This window comes from Myiozetetes cayanensis, unplaced genomic scaffold (assembly GCF_022539395.1).
Source record: "Myiozetetes cayanensis isolate MyiCay16 unplaced genomic scaffold, myiCay2020 scf13, whole genome shotgun sequence".
NCBI classification, from domain to species: Eukaryota; Metazoa; Chordata; class Aves; order Passeriformes; family Tyrannidae; genus Myiozetetes; species Myiozetetes cayanensis.
In genome coordinates this window covers 1,026,577-1,053,608 of record NW_026086937.1, presented here as the reverse complement: position 1 = coordinate 1,053,608, position 27,032 = coordinate 1,026,577, and the positions used below count along the sequence as shown (strand labels likewise).

Genomic DNA, 27,032 nt, shown 5'->3' with positions numbered 1-27,032 from the left:
CCTGGCTCCCCTGAGTTATTTCTTGGCTTTTTACAGAAGTACAATTTCTGTGCACCAAACTCTTCTCACATAATATAACTAAATCCATATGTCCAATTCATACAACTGAACACAAAACTCTGGCAGATGCCCTCTCAGAATCTGGCTACCACTTTGTCATTTTTCAGCCCATACAGTTTTTTCAGAGATTTTTGCACATGCAGCTCTAACATTTGGCAATTGGACGTCAAAGCACCTTCTTTCCTACTGTAGATCTTAAATAATATTTTAAAGACTTGGTTCCTATTTTTTGCGTTCAAAGCACAGTGACTTAAAAATTAGCTGTCCTGTTTTCCTGCTCCTTCCTGTTTTTCAAAGACATGCTAGAAATTTGGAGACATTTGTTTAAAAAGGTGTGGAAACTTCAGCATTTTGCCTGATGTTCCTCCGTCTGCTTTGAAACACAAGTTGGATCAGCAGCTTGTACTTGGTTGCAGATGTTGTTCTGATTCTTGCTGAGCTACATGAGAGCTGAGGAAATGGAAGCAGTGGGTTGTGGGTTGTGTTTGTCCATTGCATTTCACAGCAGCATCTTCTCCATCAAAATTGGCTCTGCCAGTTCTCTGCTTTTGATTCAGACAGAAAAAGGCACAACAGTATTCAAGCTCTTGCAACAGTCAAAGTCAGCTCAGTTTCCTCATCTGAAAAGTGCCATTTTGGTTCATGATGCCTGTGAAATGAAGCTCTGTTTTCCTGTGTCCTTGTTCTGTGACCAAACTCTGTAAATGAAAAAGATTAAACGCTGAAAGACGTGCTCACAATGTACTTCTCCTGCACTGAGCCTGAAAAAAAAGTCAAGCTGTAAAAACTGTCTGAGCTACCAGAAGGAGCTGTGAGGAAGTATGAGTGTTTCAAAAAATATTTGGAGAGAATATGTGTTTATATAGTAAATTAATTTCAAACAAAAGCAATTTATCTTGTCTGAAGATTTGCATGGGTTTGAATGCAATTGAATTAGAAAAACAAGAGCAGGATGCTTGAAAATTCTTAACCTATTTAAAAACAGCACTAGGCACTTTCTATTTTAGAACAGGATTTAATTGCTTTTTGTAAAATGCATTGGCAGGACAGTCATTTTCTCACCAGCAGGTAACAGCAGTTCCAAAAAATGTGCTTTCTCCAATGTAGCTGTAGGAACTGTTGCTACCTAAAACTAACATGGTCATTAATCAAAACAAAAAGAACAAACTGTTATGTAAAGCAATAATTTTGCCAGGCAAGTACTTTGAGTTTACCTAAAACAGATGATCAGAACATACTATTCAGTTCTTGGTTTATTGTCTCCATAAAAACTTGGAAGAATACATGTCTGGTCCAGTAAATGTTTTTTTCCAGGCACAAATATAATGGACTTCTGTAAGTGGTTTGGGGGATTTTTTTGGTGGACTTCTTTCATTTCTTGATTGCTAGTTTTGGTGGGGTTTTTTTGTTTGGTTGGTTTTTTGTTTGTTTGTTTGTTTGGGGTTTTTTTGTTGTTGTTTTTTTTGGTTGGCTGGTTTTTTAATCTTTCTAGTTCTTCAAACATTTTTACCTTATTGTGCCTGGCTTCTTGCTGTGGTGGTTCAAGCACATGCATTGCCCACCTTGATTGCGTTGGGAGTGCTGGAAAGGAGTGAACACCAGTGGGAAGTTTCCCTGGGGTGTTATTGTCAATAGGTGTGTTGCTGGTGATAACATGGACGTGTTTAGGAGGATCTGAAGTAGTCTAAGGATAACTAAAAGGATGAAAACAAGCGGAAGGAAGTTTATGCTGACTCTCAGGGAAAAATACTCTTTGTATTGCATCCTGTTAAATTCCCTAAAAAGTCACCAGGGAACCAGTGCTTGGAGTCATTTTAGACTGAAATTTGAGGTTCATTTGCAGGAAACTGTTTTGGCAGGATAAGGGACCCTTCTGATCCAAGATTAATCTTAACATTTATAGCAAATGTTATGACTCCACAGGCCTTGCTGAGCACTGGTCCCTTCCTCAGTTTGAGTGTCCAAGAGCCTGGCATTTACCTTTCCACATCAGCACTGGGGATCCCTACTCACTGGTGATAATACCATTCATCTGCAAAATATTCATTGACCCAAGAGACATTTCAGAAACTCAGCCACTATTGTGTTGTCTTAGCAAGGATATAAATTATACAGATCTTTCTTAAGCAGACACCTGTAATTGTAGCTCAAGCAGCCAATTTTCTCATAACTTATAGTAAATGGGAGAGAGGAAATAAATTAGTTAGAAACCTGAGCTTGAATAAGAAGTTATTTGGTTAGAAATAATTCAGTAGTCACTCAACTATTTATTTTGTGTTTGTATTCCATTTCAGAGAGGCTGTGCAAAAAAGGAGTACAGGAATTGAATTAATGGAAAAATAAAGTGAAATTCAGATATGGCATTGTAAAGTGTTTAATAGTAATATACTACATTTATCCTACATGGGCTACTTATTGCCTCCAGTAAGCTGCTTCTTTCATCCCTGTTATGCTCGATTTGATTTTGCTGTCCCTTTTTTATAGGGATACATTTTTAAATTAAGTGCTGGTTTACTTGTGACTCCTGCTCTCCTAAATAGTTGAGGATTTAGAAAACCATGTCTTACTTTTTCTACTCCTTCGTATTGTTGTAGAGGCTGAAGAAGTATTTTCTAATTTCAATTTCAATTATTTTTAGGCTAAAGGAGTGACTGAACACAGATTACCTCCTCCTGGTCCTCCCACAGGCAATTTACCCCTGGCAAAAAGAGAATACTCTAAATTCCTCTGCTGTACAGTGATCTTTGTGTTTGTTATAACAAAGGCACTATAAGAAGTTTTTAAATATTAAAGAATGCAAGATTTTTCTTGTATATAATCTGCACAGTTAGAGCATTATAAAAAAGGATTTATAAGGCTTTTTCCTCATTTGCTTGATAAAACGAACAGAAACACTCAATAAAAAAGAGCTTGCTTGGTTTGCTTTGCATACCAGAATGCTTGGTAAGCTGCCCTGGTTGTAAAAGAGTGTGATCCTTTCTATGGCATTCTCATGAGTGATACCTTGCATTACATCCTGGTTAGAGAGACATTTTTTTGGCTATTGTTTTGGTAGACATTTTTGACAGTTCCTTGTTTTTATTATTGTAGAGCCTTTTTCTGATGAACCAATGCAAGTCACTTGCACAGAAGTTCCATTCTATGAGTCTTTGAGGTTAGTTTATTTACTTTTATATTAATAAAAAACAGCAGAGAGAAATCATGAACGTTTACTTTCCAATTCATGTTTTCTTAGGTCATAAATAATGCTATATCAAGTTGTTACTTAAAGCAGATATACTTTTATATAATAAGATTAGACTTTGTTAAAACTGATGGGTAGAAAATCTGCCTTCACCTCTCCCTCTTTGCTGTCATCTTTGTTCTGTGCTTGGAGACCAATGACCTGTAAGAGTCTCTTAGAAATCCCAACAGGATATGTAGGAAGCAGTCAAGTGTCACTACTGGTCTCTGGCTTCTACAGCTTCCCAAATCCCACAGATGTGATTTAAACAGCTCTAAACCTGCTTTCACACAACACTTGTTGTAAGGAAGCCAAATTGCGCTTTTCTAAAGCCTTGAATTCATAAAAGACACAACTGGTAGAAAGCCACCTTGAATCTTCTTAATACTTGTTCAGCCTTAGGCTAAATACAACTCACAGCTCTCTGACTGTATCTAAAAATGCTTCAATGAATAATTTCAAGTCTCTTCTGAATACTTCTAGGTATTATTCTCTGGTGTCTTGAGAAACTTTTTTTTATTTATTGTGATCAGTATAATCCAAAAGTGACTGCTTTCTTTAGGTTTACACTTACATACTTTTAGCTTCAAATCTGCACAAAAATAACATACTGTAGGATAACATGGTGCATAAAAATCATTCTGCCTTTGAACTGTATTTGACCTATCAAGAACTCAGTGAAAAATCACGAGTAGACTGAGCTTACAAAGATAACAGACTGAGGTTTTCAGTCAACTTGTACAGCAAGCTCTGTGACATTGACTTGAAACACTCTGTGACCATTTATTCGTTACCAAGAAATCAAAATAGTTTGTTATTCAAATGAACAAATGTAACAATATGCTATTACTGTCAATTCTGTAGCTTCCCAGCCCAATTCTAAATTAACTGGTTTAACAAAGCTAATTTTCTTCCTGGAGAGGGAGGCCAGGGGGAAAAAAGGTAAAACAAAACCAGACTAAAATCAAACAAACAAATAAACCCCACAAAAATCCCCCAGTGGTATTTAGAGTTATGAGGCCAATTTACAGAAGTGTTGCATGCATTTATACACTCAGAGAGATGGAAGATAAAAGCACAGACTGTGGGACCAGAAGTTATTGACTCAAATCAGAAATCTAAATGAAAATGAATAGCTAGGTGTTTGATAATTGTAAACTAGTAGGTAATTACCTGCACCAGACAACATAATTTGATATTAAACCCTTTGAAGAGCTTTCCTTTTTTTTATGGATATAATCTGAAAGGATTACATCTCTTATCCTCACCTTTATGCTAATTGGAGCTCTATGGAGTTGTATTTAGTATCTTTTGCTCAGAAGAATATTGTGAAGAATATTTTACCTTCTCTGGTTGCTTCATGCAAACAGGCCATTACTGAGGTGGGTCAGAAGGAAGGGGTGGAAAGCAAATATCAGTAATTGCCATTTCCACTCTCCCATGGGCTCAGGGGCAGTACTGAGGCACTGCTCAGCCTGGATGTGTCCTTGGCAGGGGTTGTGAAGTGCTCATTGCCAGTGGGGTTCCCATTCTAAGAATTTCTGCAAGTCTAGGGAATAAGCTGTATTTCATTGCAGTTTATAACTAGATTTTTTTCATTGTAAAGTTCTGGAGATGAAGTATTTCTGCAGTAAAATTAATCTTTGTTTATACATTCTATTGCATGTGCTAGTTTTTCTTATCTCAGGAATTAACCTCCAGTACTAAAACCCACCATAAACTGTAAAAAATAAGTGGACACTAAAAACAAAGTATTAAAAAAGACATAAATCAAATTAAAATTAACATTAAGTTTTCTAGTTGAGCTGTTTATTGCCATTCATATTAAATTTTATGGGAGAATAAAAATGTCTCTTATTTCTGTGCATCTGACCATAAAATTGCGAACTTACCCATTAGTTAGAATAATGATGTTCAAATCAAACATCCATTCTGAATGACCAAACCATCTGAAATTTAAAAATATTTGAAATTAATGACATGGAAAACAATATATTTAAAACAAGTCTATACAAAGTTAATATATCTCAGTGTAAGTAGGTTTGGCATTATCAGCTTTAGATTACAAATTGTTATCTGCAATAAGAAATCTCCATTAGCATCATTTACAAGAATCCTTTCACAGAAATACACTTGATTCAGAGTAATTAAATCTCTTGAGTCACCAGTATAGCAAGTGTCTGAAAAGTGATATAAAATCACTGCAAGAAAATTTGACAATGACAAAAAAACCCCAATAAAGTAGCAATAAATAATGGTGCTAGGTAAGTCCTACAGCTCAGCTTCAGTGAGCAAACATGTTTACTGTAACAGTGCAGATTATGATTTCTATGGAAGAAGAACCCTTTATGACTAAATACTCAGTAGAAGTTTGCTAAGTTCAGCCACAGTTTCCTATAAAATTTCTTTTTGGTCTTAGGTGTTGCTGTTTTAGCTGTCCTGAGTTTTTATTTGAGTCTGGGAATTTAAAAGCCTCAACAAATTTGAAATAAGTGAGGCTGGTTTTCACATCAAAGTGTGAAAAGGGCGAGTTTCACAAGGTTGCAACAGGAAGCCAAAATCAGAACTTTTATTTCTAAGCCTGATACCAAGGCAGCTGCAAGGATCTGAAACCTGTGATGTGATTTGTACCATATCCACTTCTTTTTGAAACTGGATAAGTTTTCAGTAATCTTCTATTTATTATGTGCTTTCTCTAACTCTAATATTTAGCCTCTAATCTTGTTCTTTTTATAACATCCTGTTGTTGCAGAACTTCACTTTGTGATGATTCACCCTGCCAAGATGTATTTCTGTTGAATTATGACAGTGTTGCTGAGTCTTTATTCTTTTTTTTCCATGACATATTTAAAGATAAACAGTTCATACCTGAGATGCAAATTCTTTTATGTGACTAAAATAAGTGATAACCAGCTCAGAGTAATTCATTGCTCTTAGGCAGGACAGTTCAGTTCTCTGAACTAACTAACATCCTTATCTATAAAATGGGAATGGCATCACTTCATTTATTACCTAAAAAGAAAGCAACTACAGGGCTTTTTGCCTCTAGCACTGTGATAATGCACATCTGAGAGTGTTTTACACCCAGACACAAGCATGTCAACCTTTGGGTACTTATGTAGGGATTTGGGAGTCTAAGACAACCAAACAGAAGTTTTTCTGTTCCTTACTGAACCTGCCATGTAAAGAGTTCAGTTTGTGAGTGCATTCATTTGATTTGCTTGGTGAGGGGAACAAAGATCTCAGTCAACAGGGTCTCTGGAGAGGTGCCTGGGAAGTCTAACAAGCCCTTAGGAAACCTGCAAAGTCTCCAACCTGTCCATTTCTACCCCACTGAGAAATTCCACACCAACAGCACCATGGCTGTGCTGTTGACTGATCTGTATGGAGAGTTTATTTTCTGAGTTGTGAGCCTGATGAATATTCTTCATTTAACAGGGGGTTTTTTTATGATTTAACATTGTGGTTTTCGTTATCAATATTTACACCTTTCAGAAAACTGGGTGTTGGTAAATGTAAAATAGGCACAAATATCTTCCGTGACTCGAAGTGGGGAGAATGCTAAAGGCCATAGTTTGGTTTTAGTTTTTATTTTCATTGTCAGTTGTGTGTATTAAAACTATAAACCATTTCTAACTGCCTTGCTCTAAGGGGTTGGATTAATTTTTTTTTCTCTTCTAAACTGCTCAGAAATGCAGTTCATTCTTTTTTTCATGCTTTATGACTTTAAAAATTATTTATTTTTATTATATCACTTACAGTGGTATTAGACTTCTCTAACCCACAGTTTATCTCCATCTTATCTTGCAGACTCAGAGGAAAGTTCCTCCTCTCCCAGGCACACTCCATCTCCCATACAGGTAACTCCTTCCTGCTAAGCTGTTATTAAACAAAGTGTAGTTGTGCTTCTACCCACTTGAAAATCACAAAGCACCAAATACACTTAGAACATATCAATTAATTTATCTCACAGTTTCTTCTGTAAAGGATTGTAATTGCTTAGGACAGAACACACGGTCTACATGGCACTCCTGAACCTCATCATACCTTCATGTTGTGCTTTCCATGTAGTACAGACACATCTAAGGGAGGCTTCTGCAGATTAGTTACAAAATAAGCATGGCTCAGTTCTTACAGCTTTGTTTAAGGAAAATCTACAGAGGTATATTTATAGACAGATAATATTTTTGTAATTTTTTATTCTGGCTACTTCCAAAATTTAAACACATCTTCAGAACACTGTGCTGTACAGGATCTTTGCACTGTTAGCTGGAAGGAGAAGTGTCTGCCCATGAGAAGTACTGTTTTGTAAAGCCTCATGTGCACAGCTGAGACCCCGGTGCAAACTATTAAAATCTTTCCTTCTGGTCCCTTTCCTTCTGGTTTCCAGGGGAAAGGAAGCCAAGCCCATGCAAACCTCACCACTACTGCTCTGGTCTGACTCCTGATCTGGACAAGCAGGAACCTGAGACTCACCAAAGCAAACAGAGCTCCCTGAGAAGAGTAAGTGCTTATCTGAACTTGGATTTTGAACTTGCATGTGCTTTCAGATAAAAAGGAGCACCTTGCAGGACTCTTATCTGGCACACTTAAATAATAGGAGCATTTAAAGCTCAGCCCATTTTGTTTTTCTTTATAAATTGGGCTTCATTTGGGGGATTTGATTTACATGAAACCCAGGAAGAAGACAAGGTTGCCATTGTACTGCTCTGTTATTGCCATATAATGCCACCCATCACAGATTAAAAGGGTGATGGTATGATGTTTCTCAGTTTGGGTGCAGTGATATTCAATATGCTTTTTGGAGAGCAGTATGGTCAAAGTCAGGGAAACCAGAGCTTTTCTTCTGACCTTTCTCATGTCCTTTGTAGAATTTTGATAGAGTGGGAAAAAGACTCCTAGGTCTGTAAGGTCTTCTTAAAACAAATAAAGGGATGTGGATCTGGTATCAGGTAGCCAGTATCTTGCAGAACAAGAAATCATTTAAAAGTTGACACAGATGGAGCCTTTTATTTAAATTCTGATGTGCTGTAAATAAATTTTGAGCGCCCTAAAATCAGTGAAGTAGAACACTTCAGAAAAGTTTTAGGGATGACATTACTGTTCTCTAAAGAGGTGACTTCATCACCCCCAGTGTGGAGGTGCTCTTGTCCAAAAACAGTGCACCTGAGAGAGGGCTGGCAGCTTACAGGGCTTTTTTGCATCCTGCTCTGGACTGCCTTTTTTTATCTTGGTACTTTATAAATGGATTGCTGCTTGCAGACAGAAAATGGCCTGCAGGTTGTAAGATGGTACAAGCATGAGATTTAGCCTGCTTTGTATAAATGTAAGTATAATGCAGGGTTCAGTGAAAAGACAGGCAAATGGCTTTGCTTCTTGTGCTTTCCTTTTTAAAACTCAGGGAGTGACGATGCCCTGAGTGTACTGAAGAGTTTGGGACATAGACTGGAAGATTTATTTGAGGCTTTTATGGTTGGGCTTGTTCTGTGCCTGTCTGATCCATCTGCCTCGGTCTGACCATGTCTGATCTGGATCACAGAACCAGACAAATGTCTCTGCCCTTAGCCTGAGTTGGGAGATTCTTTACTGTGTAGCAGACTTTCCTTCCCTCCCCTATTCCCTCGGTATCTGAGCCAACGGTTTGAGAAGAAAAAATACCAGTAAGTCTGCTATTTTATAGCTGGTTTGTGTATTGGAATCTCACCTTTCAGCATGGTCTTTATATGTGTTAAATGATTGAAAACTGTAACAGAATAAACTGTGGTATGTATATCTTGGGGCATCACATATAGACCAATCACATTTTTTTTCCATTAGCTTGTGGATTTGCAAGGGTGGGAGACAATAAACCCTGCAATTTTTTAAATACATTGCTCCCTTTTTGTTTTGCAGGATATACAGGGAGAAAGCCCATAGTGAATAAAATTTAGTAGCTATTGACGTGCTACTAAATAAAAATAACTCAATATCTATACAGCAAGTCTGGTTATCATAAGCAGACATAAAAAGCAGTAAAAATTTAATTAAACAATTTGTATTATTGTTATCCTTCAACCTCAAATAGAGCAGGAAAGAGTAATATTAAAACTGCTGAACCACATACTAGGAGATTTGCAGACATTTATAATTCAATTCAAGAAAATAAATAAGATTCAAAATTAGTTTTAAGTTAAACTAAGTCAATGGTTAGTAACATGAAGTTGTCTGAATTAGGTTCTCCCTGAATAAAGGTATGTCTTACTAGGGAAGAAAAATGAAAAAGAAGTTACTTTACACCATAGATAGGCTGTGCCATTTACATATGGGAGGCATCTGTAGCTGTTCTAGGAATGCTCTGTCTAGAAATACATGCAAGATGATTCAGCTGGGTTTTTGCTTCCACAGTCTATTCCTCTGCTGGGCTTTGTTTGAGCACAGTAGAATTGTAAGCCCAGAGCATATCACAGAGTGATATTTCTGATCATTTAGAACACAGAGTCTATAAAATATTCATAAAACCTCTGCAATTTGAATTAGCCTTTCAAGTAATAAAAAAAAAATACATCAAAGGAACACAATAAATGAGGGTGTCCCTCTACTACATGTGATATGAAGCATGAGGATTTCTTTTCAGTGTTTGATTCATGAAAAGTAAATGAGGCATTTTCTGATGCAACAATTATGGGATTTCATAGAGTATGAAAGAGTAACAAGAAGGATACTGTGTTATTGTTAACGGCTCCACTTCTTACCATCTAAACTAATGAGCACCTTTGATCTCCTCTGATTTCTTCATGCTTCGTTGTTTCCATCATTGTCAAAAGCCCACTTCTTCACTTTCCTTGGGAAATAATCTGCATAATGCAAAGTGACTGCTTGTGGAGTGCAGTGAGTGTTCCACCAGCTAGGAAGAAAGGGCACCATCTGATGAAAGGAGACACATCCTTGAGACAGCTACAAAACTTGGATAATTTTAGCAGAGAGTATATTTTTTTTTCCTGCCAGTCAGGATTTAAACAAAGAAGTCATCCCACATTTGGCAAATAATTTTGCTTCTGCAAGGAAAACATAGCACTGAATGAAAAGAGTTAAGGTTTCTTTTTTCTCAGATAATGTTGTTCTTTGAACATTTTCAACTACCTGTTTAATGAAAAGGATAAAACCCTGAGAAACTGTGATAGTTATTGTTCCAGTGATATAGGCTTTTTATGAATGTGTCTTTAATTTCAGTTTTCAGATTCCTACATCACTAATTTTTGCTTTTGGTCCCCAAACATCAGCTAACAATGTAGGAGGACACCTGTCATCTTGCATATTGCTGGCATACAAGTTTGAATAAATTTCTTTGAAGCATTGACGTTGGATATTAAAATGTAAGTCTCTAATCCTAGAGTGTCTCTTAAATTTGAAAGTGCTTCTTAATTTTAATAGTGCCTGCCTCAAGTGTACCTATATGGATATTTACAGGATTTATTAGATGTATTTCCATAAGGAACAAGACAGAAGGATTTTGAAGACCTCCAATTACAAATGTGTGTGTAGGTAGCACAGGATGTCTTGATCAATATCAGAGCTGAATGCAATATGTAAAGGAGATTACATTTCATAAGACATATTTTAAATTATACATTTCCACAGGCTGTATTAATAAGAAATGCAATTTTATCTGATTTTAATACTTTAATGTTAGCTTCCATTATTTGCACAGTAAGCAAATGAAGAGATGCACAAGAAATCTGCATTTAATTAGATAGGACATGCTATCACTTACTGACTGACATAAGTAGAATACATTAACTACAAGCATTATATAATACTTTCCTGTCCTTAGATGATGCACAGCAACACAACAGTTGCATTTCATGCTGACTGACAAAACCCAGCCATCTGTGTTTTCTTAAAAATATAAAGTTAAGCTTTTGCAGAATATAAACTGACATTTTCTTTTTGTTGTTGGGTTTTTTTGGTTTTTGTTCCTTTGTTTGTTTTTTGTGGATTTTTGGTGGGGTTTTTTGTTTGCTTGGGTTTTTTGTGGCTGAGATTATTAACTACATTTATCCACCTTTATAAACATTTGTTTTTTTCTTTCAAATACTATCCTTTCAGCCTTTCATTAATTCTACTTATAATGACCAAATAAAAATACTCCACAATTCTTCTATAACTGAGTCTTGCTGGTATTACTGTGGCAACTTTATTTACCTAAATGTGTTCTTATTATGCCACACACAAGCACACCAGATGAAAGAACTGAAAGGAGAGGGAGTTTGAAGAAGGGAAGTTAGCAAGACTGGGCCTTGACCCTGGGAAATGTCTGCCTTCAGGTATTTCGAGAATCTACTACAGAATGAAATTGCTTTTTCGCTTTTTAGCTCCTGTGGAGCATGGTCTGAATGCCTGTGTGATTCATCAGTGTCCCTGATAATTCTCTGAGACATCTCCTCATAGCCTTACTGATGCTGGTTTGCTCCTTGCTGCTCTCTGAGGAGGAGGGCTGGAGGAGCCCTGCTCTGCCAGAGGCTGGTACCTTCTGGCACTGCTTGGCACTCACCCAGCCCTGTCCCTTCATGCAAAATTGGAGCCCCAGGATGGATTTTCACTCCAGCAGCAGCACTATTCATTATGGACAAATAACAGATGTTAGTTCTTGCTGCTGTGTTATAGCTGCTGGTGACCAGCAAAACCAAGGGCAGTGATCAGTTGTGGTTTTTCCATTGCTCTGGGGCTGCTTTTCCTCTCTGAGGTGCTGTTCTAACTCTTTCATTACAGTGGCATCTGAGCACCTCATTTCCTGTTGTTTGGGTTTTTTCTTGGTTGTTCATTACCATTAGGTGAAAAGCTTTCTACACTGCAATTTGTTTTATTATGCATAATTTACATAGAAAACTGTTAGACCATATTAAAACATTTTTTTTTATTTATAGGAGAAGAGTCAAAATAAAACCAGAACCATTAAATTCCTGCCCATCTCAAGGGGTCTGATTTCCAGTAGCTCCTTCTACTTACACATGGCTTTTTGATTTTCCCTCAGAGCAAGACTCTTGCTTATGTTCAGGAAACCTTTATATCTTTATTCATAGCTGCCTACATAAATTCTTGGGTTGTTATTTATGCTTTTATGATAATGCCCCTTTCATCTTAAAATACTGCACTGAATTTGTCTTAATTTTATGTTAAAGGTTACACTGACAAAGGCTGATAAAACACATGGAGCAGTATTTGTATTTACTTACAAAGCTTTAGTATCCAGGACAACACCATTATTTCTATAAAGTATTATCCCATAAAGTTCATTTTGAAAGTGAATGCCATATCTCACTTTGCTTTGACATGCAAATGCATTTAAGCCTATCTATCTAAGCCTTCACAGCACATCCATCACACCAGAAGTGTGCTCCGTGCCAGTGAATCAAAAGCTACAGCAGCAGTTAACAAGCAGTGAGCTAATTAATGGCTCAAACAAAAACTTTTAAGAGTGATTTTTTTTCAGAGACTTCACTCAAAAGTGATTGAGAAGGAAATGCCTTCTTAAAATTTTTATATAATGTCACACTAAATGAACCATAAAGAAACAATATAGAAAATACATAGCTTGGAATTTATGAGAACATTTTACAACTATTAAAGACCACGTTTAAAGGTCTGTATTTTAAATGGAGCTGAGGGACCTTTGAAAGCAGATTTACCAGCAAGGTCATCTTTAAAAATGGAAAGGAAGAAAAGCAGTCCTAAATGTTACAATCAGGAACATAACAAAGCCCAGAATTGCTGGACAAGAGAGGAAGAATGGACACTAAAATGCTAAGAAATCTTTATATAGATCATATTTATTTGAATCCAAAGAGAAATCTTGACTGTCAGTCACCTCAATGAAAAATGGCATTGCAGCTGGCTTTCAAAAAGCAGAAGGCCTTTTGGACCAGCCATCCTCACTGGCTGCTTAAAACTGCTGCCATTCACTGGCTTAGCTGATGAAGTGTTACTGCATCTCAGAACATACAAATCTTGCCTCATGAGGAAACAGTTGTCAAAACATTATTTTTTTTCTGATGACATATGGAAAGAAATTCTTCACACATATTGAAACCATTTTTCTTCTTTTGAAGCAGTTTCAGTCACATGACATATGGTATAGTATAAAACCCAGTTCAAAAATAAAAAACTAGAACAAAAAATCTAATAAATTTAAAATATGTTTTCTTCTGGGAGCATCTTTACATCAATAAATTCAACTTCTCTGAAAGGGGTATTGCTTTTACAAAGTAGAGTTGACATTGATAAGAAACTTGGATTTGGATTTTGATTCTCTGGCCTTCAAACCTCCTTTTCAAACTGACCTAATAATAGAAACATGACCCATATTGTGTGAAAATAAAGGTCCTTTTTGTTTCAAGTGAGGCAATTAGTTTCCCACCCCCTCCAAAAAGGCAACCCCCAAATCCCTTCTTGAAAAGGAGTACCAAAAAAATCTAACCATTAATAATTTTTGGTAGTAAATATAAGGTCAAACTCTTTCAGTATCTGAAAAATGGAAAGCCAAATAAATAATAAATAAACCCTTTTGCATTCTTGGGAATTTTTTTTTTTCCAGTAGCCTGTACCCCCTCCCAGCTATGGGGTTTGTCACACTTACTATGTGGCAATAATTTAAGCAGTGTCAGATACACACCTGCCCTTCCCTGACCCAAAATATTAGAGTGAGGTCTGTCAGGAGAGCCAGGGCTATTTGGGAGTGACACGTGATGGGAGGGGAGTGGGAGAACACACCCTCTGCATTAAACAGCCCAGTCATCTGCATCTGCAGTAGGTGGGCAGGGTCCCACTTTGTGCCCAGTGATGACTTTAGAGATGTTTTGCACCACTGAGTCTGCATTTTAATAATTACTGCATAACTAGAAAGTTCTTTTGCTCTGTCTCTGGGTGAGGAGCTGGGAAAAGTCATGGAGCTCAGACTGCAGATTTATTTCTGACTCTGGGACTGCAAATTCCCAGCCTTGTTTTAAGGACAGCTGCAATGGGGAGTGGTTAATAGGGGGCATGGCCCTGGGCTTTGCTCTGGCCAGGCTGCCCAGGGAGGAGAAGGACAGGGCAGGAGCTCTGCAGGATGTGAGCACCCCTTCAATGAGCTGGCAGAGGAATGAGGAAAACTTGCCAGAGATTCCTCTTGCTTCTTTTCTTGCACAGCACTGGGAAAGGACAGTTTTCTGGCTGCTAAGATAATTCTCTGCTTGAAATTTGAATACCCTTTGCTTTTGACAAAGACATTATTATTACTGAAGTTTTTACAAAATTATATTAATCTATTTCAGATGAGTTGAAGAGTGCCACTTCATTCACAGCTGCTGTAGATGTGTCCAGAACACAGCTGAATGGTAATTAGCAGTTTCCCACCTTTTTCTGAGACATTTTCTAGCCTTGTAAATCAGAAGTGTCTAATGCTAATAACTTATTTATTTTTGTATAACATTGAACTTGACAACCGTTTTTAGTTATCAGTTCTTAAAGAAAACATTTTAGAGCTGGAATCTTGTAAAATTGCAGCCTGGAGCAGACTTCTCCAAAGTTAATGAGCCATGAAAAATAAGATTGAGCTTGAGAAGGCTGTTAATACATTTTTGCAGCTGTAGCCTGTACCAGCAGGCTATGATCAGTTAAAATAGATACCTCAATTAATACTTTCTTGGAAATTGAGAAAATAACCTATATGGCTTTATTGAAAAAAAAAATACCATCACTGCCACAGGCGAGACACCAGGTTTGGATTTACAAGGAATCAAACTAACACATATCCTACCCAAGTTGTTTACATACCATGTCTGAACATTAATGCTTTGAAAACAATTATGAAATCCTCTTTTCTATATGATACTTGGTGTTGTCTTCTCTTTTTTTTTCCTAACCTGAAACAGTAGTAAACTGTACCAGAAAAAGAAAAGCAAAAATGCAATGGTAAATTCAGATGTCTGGGTTTTGATTTCATGCTAACACTGTATCTACATATTTATAGGTTTTCCTTTAGAAGAATAAATTGTATCTTTTCCTATATTAAACTAAGGATGTCACACAAATGCAAAGACAGCAACAGAGAACTCTAAAACCCATTTACTTTTTTTGGTAGGGTGAACCAATGCAGTTCATCTGTCATAAAGTTTTACTTTTATGCTGCACTCACAAATTTTTGACTTTCAGGATATCCTTTTTTTTTTTTTTTTAAGACAGAGGTCTGGAAAAAACAGGAAACAACAAATTGTCTCTCCATTCACCGTGTTGGTCTCTTGTTCCAAGTGTCATTTTTGCTCATGGTGCTTGGTAAGATCATATAAGAAATGACAAAGAAAGGTCACAGAACTGTCACTTCTATATTAAAATGAAATAGCCTCTCATTTGCTGGCCTTCTTCACAATTTTCAGAATTTAATGCCAGTAAATGAGTGGCTCACAAGTGGCATTTATAAATTCACTTCATTTTGTTCTGTATAAAAAACAGAAATGGAACTTGGCACCTTCTGTGTGTTTTCTTGCTATCAGATATTAGAAAACTATCTGACTACATGAAGAAGTATTTATCAAACTAAACATGCTATCTATATGTAAACACCCTTACCTGTTGCAGAGATTACTTTTATATCCCCATTTTCCTCCAGTCTTGGTGGCGTATTGTAGCACTCAAAGTGCTGATAAAAATGATTGGTTTCTGCTGACTACACAATGGGAAATGACAAATTGATTGAAACCCACAGATTAAAATAAAAATAATTGCTAAACTTGCTACTGTCACTTGTACACATTTGCTTGCCACACGATGTCCATGTTAAATAAACAAATATAATAGATAAATGTCTCTCTAATCCTAAAAGAATGCTTGCACCAGAAGAGTCTATAAACATTAGCACTCCTTCTTGGGGAGCAAATGTTTTTATGAGGTTTGGCTCTGAACTTCCCTCATTATTTTTTAGATCTCGTGCTGGCTGCTGCATGGATCACTGATGGTGATCCATCAGTCCATGTGACACATCTGTAAGGTGCACAGTGTTGTGTAGGGGGAGAATGGGGGCAGTTCTTCAATGCATGGAAAAGGAGAGCTCATTCTCAACACTAGAACAGTTTTCTGACCTGAGACACAAAGCTTACTATTTGTTGATATTCAGGTAAAAATGTTGTGTGAGTTTCTATCGCTTTCAGATGAATTCCTTCACCAATTCACGGCAGGATGGAAAGCACCTTTTGCTCTGGAAATGGGGAAGAAGCCTCTCACCTGTAACAGCCTGCACTGACTGAACCATCTTAACAGGATCTGTTCTCCAGTCTGCATTTGGGAAGGTAAAATATCTTGTGATATTAGAGATCCCAGCAGTATTTATCCCCCTAGTAAAATGTCTTTATGGCAGCAGCTTGACTGGTGTGCAATATCTGACTCCTTCTGCAGCAAAAACTCTTAATTACTGTTTTACTCTCCTGAGGGTTTTTTATCTTTTTGTAGTGAACAAACATTGCAGTTGTTCCTTTCTTCTCAAATCCAACAGTGTGACATTATAGCTAAGTAGCTCATGGTCCCTGCTGCTGAATAATAATATTTTTTACACCAACAAGAATACTTTGTAATATTTCATGCAGTCAGTGCAGCTGTGAGCTGTGACATTCTGAATATTTTCTGTCTGAGTCCTTGGAAACCTCTCCTGTGTTTAAGATGTACAGAGGGGTTTTCTTGATTAAAGGAGATACAGTGACAGATCCTGCTGGATCAGGTCTCTACTGTACACCTTCTGTTACTGCTCAGGTAATGCAGATGAACGAGAGATGGGAACTCTTCTTCTTGTCAGTAATTATGGATTTTTTTTTGAGAAGAGTCGAAGTTCTTCTATGGAGAAGTTGTATGGATTTTCAGTACTAGACTTTCTGCAATATTTGGGCTTGTGGGTGCAGGCAATTTTTTTTCATACCAAGCAGAAAGACAAATGGAAACAACACTTTGCTGTTCCTCCATCTGTAAAAGTGATTTTCCTGTTGCTGCTATTCATTGGCTATTGGGTTGGAAAAGTAAATTCTGGATTTTGGCAACTTAGATCCATTGAAATCAGGAGAAAAATGTACAGTCAACTTAGCAGAGGCTGAAGTTCCCATCAGGAGTGTGAGAGGGTCTGGCTTTATAGCACGGTTTGGATCTGCCAGGATCATCTCCAGCCATTCCAAAGTTTCTCTGGGATGCAATAACTGACCTGTTTTATGACCTGTACCTCAAAACTACCTTGGTCCTTGAGGGCTGAAAATCAGAAAATATGACAAATGTGGGTCATGAGGAGGCCACAAAGTTACAAACCAATAAATCTGATATCTATACTTCAAAAATCATTAGAAAGTATAAGAAAAATTGAAATAGATAACCTGATTATAGATGAGTCTTTATTCTTTGGGTTTTTAAGCAGATAAAAAGTCTGTGATAAAGGAGATCCACTCAATATAATATATTGGCTTTCCAAATGGCTCTAAAAATATCCCTCATCAAAAGATAAGGATTAAAGAGCTGAAAACAGAGAGTAGGAGTAAAAGTTGAAGCTTCACTAAAGAAATACCCTTTGAGGGTATTTCTACAAAAACCCTTTGAGAGGATCAACTGGTCATTGAAATGGCAGATAAAATTCAACAAAATAAATGGGAAATTATATAGATGAAGGAAAGAGAAATCATAGTTTCACATATAAAATGATGGGTTCTAAATTACTGCAGACTGCATCTTGCAGAGTAATACACAATCCATCAGCTCACAGAACAGAAAAGATAAATGTTAGGAACTATAAAGAACAGGGGAAAAGAAAACTCTCTCTGACTGAGGTAGTTTCTGATTTCATTTTTTGTCTGTCTTAGGCATCTGCTTTTGGTCATTGCTTGAGACAGCATTTGAGGAACTTTGGTCTTACCCTGTATAGCCATTTTAATGCTTTTACCCCCATGCCTCAGTGTATTAAGCAGTTTATTCAGTAAAAAGTATAAAAGCCATACTTCTATAAATAAAATAAGTAAGCCTAATTACATGAGGCTTGTTTTCTTTTCCAATGTGTATATATATATATGTATGTTTAATTTTTCTAATCCTAAATTGCAATGCTGTTTTTATTCCATCTTATATCCTCTGTATTTATATCTCCTTACATGCTCCTAATATGTTTCTCAAGACCATGACTCTGGCTAGGAAGATGAAGGAACATTAAATCAACCATACTGAACTTCTCTGAACATAATTTGACTGGCAGTTTGCCTTAAATACTATTTTGCTCCCTGTGTATCCTTTTGATTTTACAACAGAAATTTCCCTTAAGTAGCACTTATATTACAATGCTAGGTTAATTGCTATTCTTTTTTAATTATTCTCTACTCAGCTTCAGAATAGCTGTCAAAATATACCTTCACTGTAATATATTTCATAACAAAATTGGAATGAAGACTGGACCATTGAAATAGTAGTAAAAAAAAAAAGTTATTTGATAGGGGAAAGATGCAAGCATATAAAAACATACCAAAAAAATGTATTTTTTATTAGATGCAAAGCATACACAGAATTGAGCTCCTTCAAGTACTATCCTCCTTCTGATGTTCCTGTACCAAGCTCAGAATTAAACTAATTGAAAAATTGGTATAAAATTATGTCCTAGCCTAGGAAATTTCTTCATCACTTTGCTGTAAGTTGCCAAAGAACAGTATCTGTATAATAGATCAGGATCTACCTTGGATCTTGCCAAGTTATTCTCTATTTTCCCTTGGGTTTTGAGATGTATTATTTTCTGTTGGCTTTTGCTACTCTCCTTGAGGAACAGCTTTTCTCTTACTTATCTATTTTCCTCTGCACTTAAACAAAGTGGCTTTACCTTGTCAAAGCTCACGTATCTCAGGAGTCTGTGAGTGCCCAGTTTCTTCTGAAATGGGTACAGATATTCACAGGATGAAGCTTCATCACTACTTCAGGCTGATCTAGATCTGGTGTGCTCTCAATGACACAGCCTTTCAATTTAGTCATAGAAAGCAATTGTTTTATTACTTGTTTGGGTACCTCAGAATGAAACCCAAGACCACTCTTTGGATCCCTTTCTTTTTCTCTTTGCTCATAATCAAAATGACTTTCATGATTACTGTTCTAACATGTTTGTTAAATGGAATATAATGCATGCAGAGTTTCCTAATATTTTTTCTTTAGCAGGATTTGAAGAGATATTTTTGTTCTCATACAGCTCTCTCTGTACTCGCTGTTATTAGGCTGGTCAGATTTTTTAAGAGAGCTCAAACTCACCCATGGGGAGAGTGAGTTTGGCTTTAGGCTTCAGAAAGAGCAGTAAGTGTTTGTAAATGCTCTTGTCTTCATCTGTGCCTTTCTTTAGGAGGACTGTACGTGAGCAAACACAGGTAATTGAGCTTGCCTATCCCTGTTTATTCCCAATTACTGGGTTTACCTCAACAAGATTGCTTTTCAACTTCATCTTACTCTGAATCTTGAGCAGAGCAGCACAATCTTTTTTAACAGAGTAATGTGTTTGAGGAACAGGGTTTAACATTCAGACAGAAACTGAGGGAAGGATGAATCTGCTGCATTTCTCTGCTTCCCACCTTCTTCCCTTAGCACAATAGTGTTTGTTCTACAACAGAGTAGAAAGTACTACTTTTCTGCAATTTCTTTTTTCAACATTTTGTGGTTGTTCTCAGTCTGTGATTTGGGGGACCTTCTCCATGGAATTTAGCCATTCCAGTGACACTTTGTAATTTGCCCTGTTCAGGAGAGTTTCAGCTGCACAAGTAGCACAAGTCAAGAATACAGAAGACCAAAATAAATGTTCTTCCAAACAGTGAGGTATTTATATAGAAGGCTTACTGAGAAGTGATGTCATTATGGGAGGAATCAAAATATGCTGTAGAGGTCTATTGGCCACATGCAGCTTTAGTGAATAATGCTTTGTGTTGTTTGGAATACCTATTCCAAAAACAAAACCACAACAAAACCCACATGAAAGCTAGAAACCTTCGTCCTGCAATTTTCTGGACCCCTAAAATGTCAGATCTAAAATAAATTTTGTAGTAGAAAACTCTCTGAACCTTCAGGGGAAAAAAGTATTTTTTTAGTAATTTTTTAGCTTTTGTTGTCCTATTTCAATGTCTTATTACAAAAATTTCTGTCTTGGCAAATGCCTGTTTTTTGTAATGATGGTACTGCCCAAATGGCACAGTATGGGGTGGGCATTTCATGTGCACAGACAGCAAACAATAAGCTCAGCACAAGAAATGGCAACATAAGTAAGTGTAGTTCAAGTTGACTAAATGCATGGCTTGACTTCGTGCTACTAAGATAGCAAAAATTAAATGTTTGCACAGGGAACATCTATTTTTGGTGCTGTTCCACCCCTGATAGCAGCAGTGCAATTCACCAGAGGGCACCATGAAGTCTAATGATTCACTGAAACATTGGCAATAGTTGGAGGGTTGCCTTTTTTTTTCCATCTGATAACAGGAATCTCTCACTCCGAAATTCCAGTTTTACTTCCGTATCGGTATAAAGGATCCTCACATCTCTGATTTTGCTGCCATCTATTTACAGTGCCATATTTACCATTTATGGGCAGGAATGCCCTGCAGGAGGCTGTGTATGACCTGCACCTTGTGCACAGGGGGGCTGTGATGGGGTGAGGGGTTGTTCCTTCCTCAGGACTGCAGTCTGCAATGTATATAGGTGGCATTTCTGGTCGTTGCCAGCTTAACCAGAGCATTTTCTTTTTATGAGCAATTGCTCAATAGGGGTTGAAGTGTGCAGTGAAATATCAGTACCTGTAGTAAAGCTGTTTTCCACCTGGCCTGTTTTTATGGCTGCTCTCGATCACTTTTTCATGTGTTCCTGTAGGAACTGTGTAGGAACTGTCTAGGAATTGTCTTCTACCCACTCGTTACACCCACAGTGGAAAATGGAAACCCACCCATGGTGGTGACAGCTACATGAATATGCAGCATAATGCAAATATCTCCACATGTCACCTGGAACAAAATAAATTATTCCTGTGTGTGCCAAGACATTTTCAGGCAGAGCTCACTGCTACAGCAGAATAAATCCAGTAGCTCTGTTTCATAGTTGAAGGCCAAGGTTGAACTATCACTGAAAATAAGGGGTCAGTCCCTCTCTGGGCAGTGCATGAGATGAAATCTAGATCCCTGTATGTCACCACTGCCACCCACTTTGTGGCTGTATGTGTTTTTCTGAGCTTGAATTGGTGCTGGGATTTGCTTTCCTCTGTAAAATTTGTGCTAAAGGTTTTAACCCTTTCCTGACTGCATGAGGAGGCAGAAATAGCAGTGCAACTTTTCTGCACTGCAAAAACGTGGAAACTTTAACCACGAGAAGTTGTGCAGCACTCAAGGACTTTGACTTCCCTTCCCTGATGGAACAGTGTGTTGCCATCACTGGAGAGCATCCTAAGTAATGCCAGAATTTTATGACCAGATATTGTGCTCAATTTTTTCCTCACTTCCAGCAGTATGAAAATAGAAATGGAAATCCTTCCTATGATAAGAATAGTTTTGGTGTAATTCTTTTAATTTTTCATAGTTTATATTTTCTTTTTCCAAGAGAAAGCAAAAATCAGGAATATATACAAACCCATACATACATACAAACAGGAATATATACAAACAAATACACACAAGGAAAGAAGAAGCTTAAAAAAAAAAAAAAGGATTCTGTGTAAATAGAAAACACTCTTCAATTTTTGACAAACTTCTTTTCCCTAATACTCTTCATGTTTTTTAACTCCTGGAAAGTAGGTTCAAACATTTCTTTCACTCACTCCTTTTCATTGATTTTGAATTTGAAAAAATAAGAATTAAATGGTATTCTTGTAAATAGAGGAGATTCTTATATCAGAAAATCCCTATATAACTGAAAACAGGCCCTGTGCTGGCTTATTTCATATCCTGCTGCACAACAGCCTTAAAGAAAAACTTTTCCTTGTCAGCATAACAGGAGAAGGAGGATTTCCATTATGGTCTCTCACAGGAGAGAAACTAGTGACCAGTACTGCAGTAATTTGCAGGATGTAAATTATGTTAGTAAAATTTTGGCTCAAAGTTTTACAAGAAACAGTTTACCATGGCTGTTCTGCCATACAGTATTTTACAGCTGGAAATTTAATGGCAGGCAGGGGTGTATTCAATTCTGTTTTCCACATATAAAAGTTAACAACCACAGAGGCAGAAACTTTTTCTCCAAGAGTGGGTGCACCCAATGCTAGGTGTGTCCTGTCCCATCTGCATCACCTGTAGGAAAGCACTCCTGGCTGAGTTCAGTATTTTCCTCAGGAGGTCAGTGTAGTTTATAATTGTGTCTGACTGTATCTCAGAAACCACTGATAACCAGCCAAAAAAAAGATGGCAATACCTGACTGGGAGAAGTGAGATCTAAGAAAGGAAATGTGCTCTACAGTTTGAGTTCTATGACTCAAATTGGGGAAAAAATATCATAGATGTTCATACCAATGAGGTATGAACATAGCTCACATTTGAACAAAATTTTGATTGTAATCCCAAATCTGTTGAAGTCAGTGGAAGGACTCATATTGTCTTCAAAGAATGTTGAACTGTGGCGTGGTTCCTCAGCTGCCTTTGGGTTATGGAAATCACAGGAACCATCTGCTGAAGTCATTGTTCCAGTAGAAAAGTCAAGAGCACACTTTAAACCATTTTCCATTTAATACAGAATTGTTTCATACGGAGTGGAACCTTTTCTTTCAAATAAGGTGTCAAATATGGCTTTCTATATTCATCAAAGCAAAAGCTGTGTGGAAATAGATGTCACATTTCAAACTGGCTCAGAATTGCCTTTCTTTTTCATCTTAGAAGGTATCACAGATTTTTGCCAAAATACTTACCCGTCTGATCTCACTTATGTGTTAAAAATCATCACCACATACACTGCATTTAAGTTATTTTGACATTTGGTCTTTTTTGTGAATGTATAAAGCACATTTAGCCTACTTTCAAAAATATATTGTGTGCAATACAATTTTTTTCTTCAGCAAAAATAAAACACTCTGTGATGTGACTTTATTTGTGTTCTGCTGCAAAGCTCACATAGTTTTATGACTTTATTTTAAGGGCAGAGAACAAACTCCAAGTGACCTCCTTTCAGGAGCAGTTAATGCTAAAGACTCTTGTGTAAAAGGGTCAAAAGTCTGTACCCAAAAGCTAAACTGCATGCAGTGAGATCAAAACTACCATGTCCAATATTGCTTTGGTTTATGTCAAAGTGAGGACCATGGATCTATGAATATACTACTTAATATAATATTAATTATAATATTAATAATAATTACATATAATATAAATATATAAATATAATATTATATTTATATATTATTAAATATAATTCTATATATTTATATATATTTATGTATTTATATATAATATATATAAATAAATATATATTTATTTTATATTATTATATTATTTATATATATATTATATTATATTATATAAATATAATACAAGGTGACCCCTTTGGGGGGCCTTATACTAACGTTTTGGGCCTTAATATTAACATTTTATGGCCATAGTGAGCCCAACTGTGGTGACACATCCAGTCCTCATGTTCATTAAATAAGCTTCCAAGTATCACCAAAATGGACACAGATACTGTCAGAAAGTAAATACGGGAGGAAGGATTTAATTCTGCTTTTTAGTCTAGAAAATAATTTTCAACACTGGTATCATTTAGTGGAGTCATTGGTTTTCAGTTTAATTATGCTGATTAAATAAGCACAGGTTTAAATATCAGCCAGTAGAGTGGAGCTGAAATCAAGCAGCCCAGATTTCCTATTGTATCAAAACAGACCTCAGACAGAAGAAACTTGCTGCCTTCTGCAAGGACCTAAATACATGATTTTGGATTTATTTTAAACCTTTGCTCTAGACATTATAAACCTTTGGCAATAAACACTTTGGAAGAAAGCTAGCATGGTTTTTGCTCAGTAGTTAAATTCTTCATTAGTTTAGCAGTTTCAGTGTCTCTTTTACTGCATGGAAAGTTTTGAAATCCCAAACCAAACAACAACAATCTTTTTAAAAAATGCTATGGTGTTTGGAATTACACCACAGGAAAATCAGACACTTGGGGACGAATCATAAATTTTTCACATTTACATCCTTTTGTAAATCAGATCTTTTTTTTAAGAGACAGATCACAGACTGAGCTGTGTAACATGGCTTTCATAAATTTCTGTCTGAAACATGGACCAGCCAGTAAGTTTTTACTGAATATCAAGCTTCAAATCTGCTTACTTCTGTTTCAGTGCAATGCCAAATGGTGCCATGGTTATTAGGTACCAGTATGGTCATGACAGCCACAAACACGCTTTTTTCTTGCTTTTTCCCACCAGGTCTCATCTGTCTCAGGCCTTCTGGTGTTAGAGACACACTCCTCCCCATGAATCATGAATTCTGTGTTTTCACAGGAAAAATTGCACTATCTGCAATCAGCTTCCAGCACTTGAGCAAATGCTGTGGGCTTTTAGAGGAAGTAATATTTGCTGCATAGCCAGAAAAAGGATAGTTTAATAAAACAGGTGACACAGTCGCTCTGAAAAATGAAGCAGTTTGAAATAGGGATTTGTGTTAAGCTGCTGGAAAAATTGCTCCTGGGATTTTCCACTGGGATTATTGCAGACAAGATGAACATAAATGACTATCAAATCCTTGTTTCTTACCTTTTGTTTTCTTTTTCATCCTGACTTCTATTTTTTCATTTTCCAGATATGGTGTTCCATCTTCTCTAGCGTTCCATCTTCCTCCATATCTTTAAAATTCTTTCCTTCTGTTAAGCAAAGCTATAGCCTTTTAATTACTGATTTTTAAACTTTTTTTTCAAATCTCTTTTAATGGCTCAAAACAATAAAATGCTATATTTTATTATATATATTTATTATATTATATATTTACTGAAGAACAGCATTATAATAACTAACTAGGAGAAACAGAAGAACCAGTCAAGTTTTCTAAGACAGAAAAGTGCTCTCTTAAAGAAAGAGAAACCAAGGTGGAAAAGGAGATAAGAGCTCTGACAAAGAAGAATTACAGACCTTTGGCAGAAAGGTGTTTTTGTGGTTTTTTTAATCTACTTTGTAGCAATCCTAACATCAAGTAAGTTCCTTTAGGCTCACTGTGAAATGTTTGCAGTTCTGGGCTAGCTAAGCCTAGAAGGTGCTATTACGCTTATCTGATTGGCAATGTTACTATTGCAGGGAGTAAATCAAAACAAAACCAAAGGAAAGGTAATTAATGTAGATATTCTGCTGGCTTTTACAATGTTCCTGTGTAGAAAGGATTTCTTTTAGTGCAATAATAAATCAAAATATGACAAAATAATAATAATACTGTGGTATCTATCAAATCATTACAATTAAAAAATCCCAACATTTTCCAATCAGCTAATGGGCTATTTATTGCTTCTACAATTATTTTATACTTCCAGGTACTCAAAGTGTCTACTAGAACATAGTTATAAAACTACCATCAAACTACAGCAAGATAGGTTGCCTAGAGAATATCATTCCAAAAGACTCAACTTACTTTCTCTTTGTTCTCCAGAACATGCAGGTTGAATACTTACTTTTTGCTTCAAACCTAATTATTTTATCCATGGAGTTGCCTCTCTTGAGCAGAGTTTCCTTCTAGAGCATTGCACTGTTGTATTTGACACTGTTTCCTCAGGCACCTGAAGCTGGGCCAGGCAGGGATTCACCAGGAGGACCATCAGCACTGCAGCTCCCTGCTGGCATCCCCAGTGTCACAGTTCTTGGCAATTCCTTCTCCAGTTAGATGTAATATTTATGCTGGGGAAACCTTCCAAAGAGATGGCTGTATTTGCTGCTCAGTGACAGGAATGTCCTTCAGATGGATCTGCTATCCTTACTTTCACCATTGCATCTGCTTTGTATGCTACATACCACTGTTCTTTTTATGGTTTCATCTTTTTAAGCCTACAGTTTCTTCTGCTGATCTGCTGACTTAACAACCTCTATGATCCACGCTTTCTTCTTATGGATCTGTTTTTTCCATGATGGATCAGAAACTGCTGCAGGAATTGGACCTCTGTGCCTGTGCAGAAATCACCTGACTGCAGTTTATGCTGTTTCTGCACTCCATCTCTGCCTCAGGCATCAGTGTCACAGTGTCACCTGAACAGACCTACTTTCCTTGCTTCACAACTGAATTTTTATCCTGGTTGATTTACAACCTGCTCCCAGATCAGTTCTTTTGAAAGATAGATTACCTTGGCACCTGAGTCATTAAACTCATGATTAAGCCAATCTATCTTTAAGTCCCTAGACCTGATCAGGTTTAAACCCATTGCCTCAAGCATACCCAAATAAAGCTTTTGTACCAATTTTTCCCAGTGCAGATAGCCTGGATCACACTGGACAGGACTATCTGACTCAAACAGGCTGCCAGCACAGTCCAGCAGGACTTCATACCCCCAGCACACAGCAAATATTTTCCAGGCTGCTCTGAAGTTCAAAAATTGTATATAAAGTTATCATCACCTCTGTCCCTGGACCTCTAAAGGATGGGCAGACTCTTTGAAGTCTCTGAGGTGTCATGACTGAGCTCATGACCAGCTAAAACCTGTCCTAAGAGATCCACCTCTCTCCACTTTCTGAAATGCTGAACAGGCATTAGTGAAGCATCACTGTTCTGTGAAGAGTCCCCATGTTATGTATAATTAGTGAATGCCTGAGCAGGCAATGGGCTCG

General features: G+C 36.9%; 1 long non-coding RNA gene across 1 annotated transcript; it reads right to left on the bottom strand.

Annotated features, from left to right (window-relative positions):
* Positions 1-26,358, bottom strand: LOC126636405 (uncharacterized). Its single transcript, XR_007627956.1, has 4 exons — positions 25,889-26,358; positions 24,987-25,093; positions 5,176-5,232; positions 1-758 (listed from the first exon to the last, which is right to left on the bottom strand). It is a non-coding gene; the product is annotated as an uncharacterized LOC126636405 (long non-coding RNA).
* Positions 26,359-27,032: the final 674 nt, after the last annotated feature.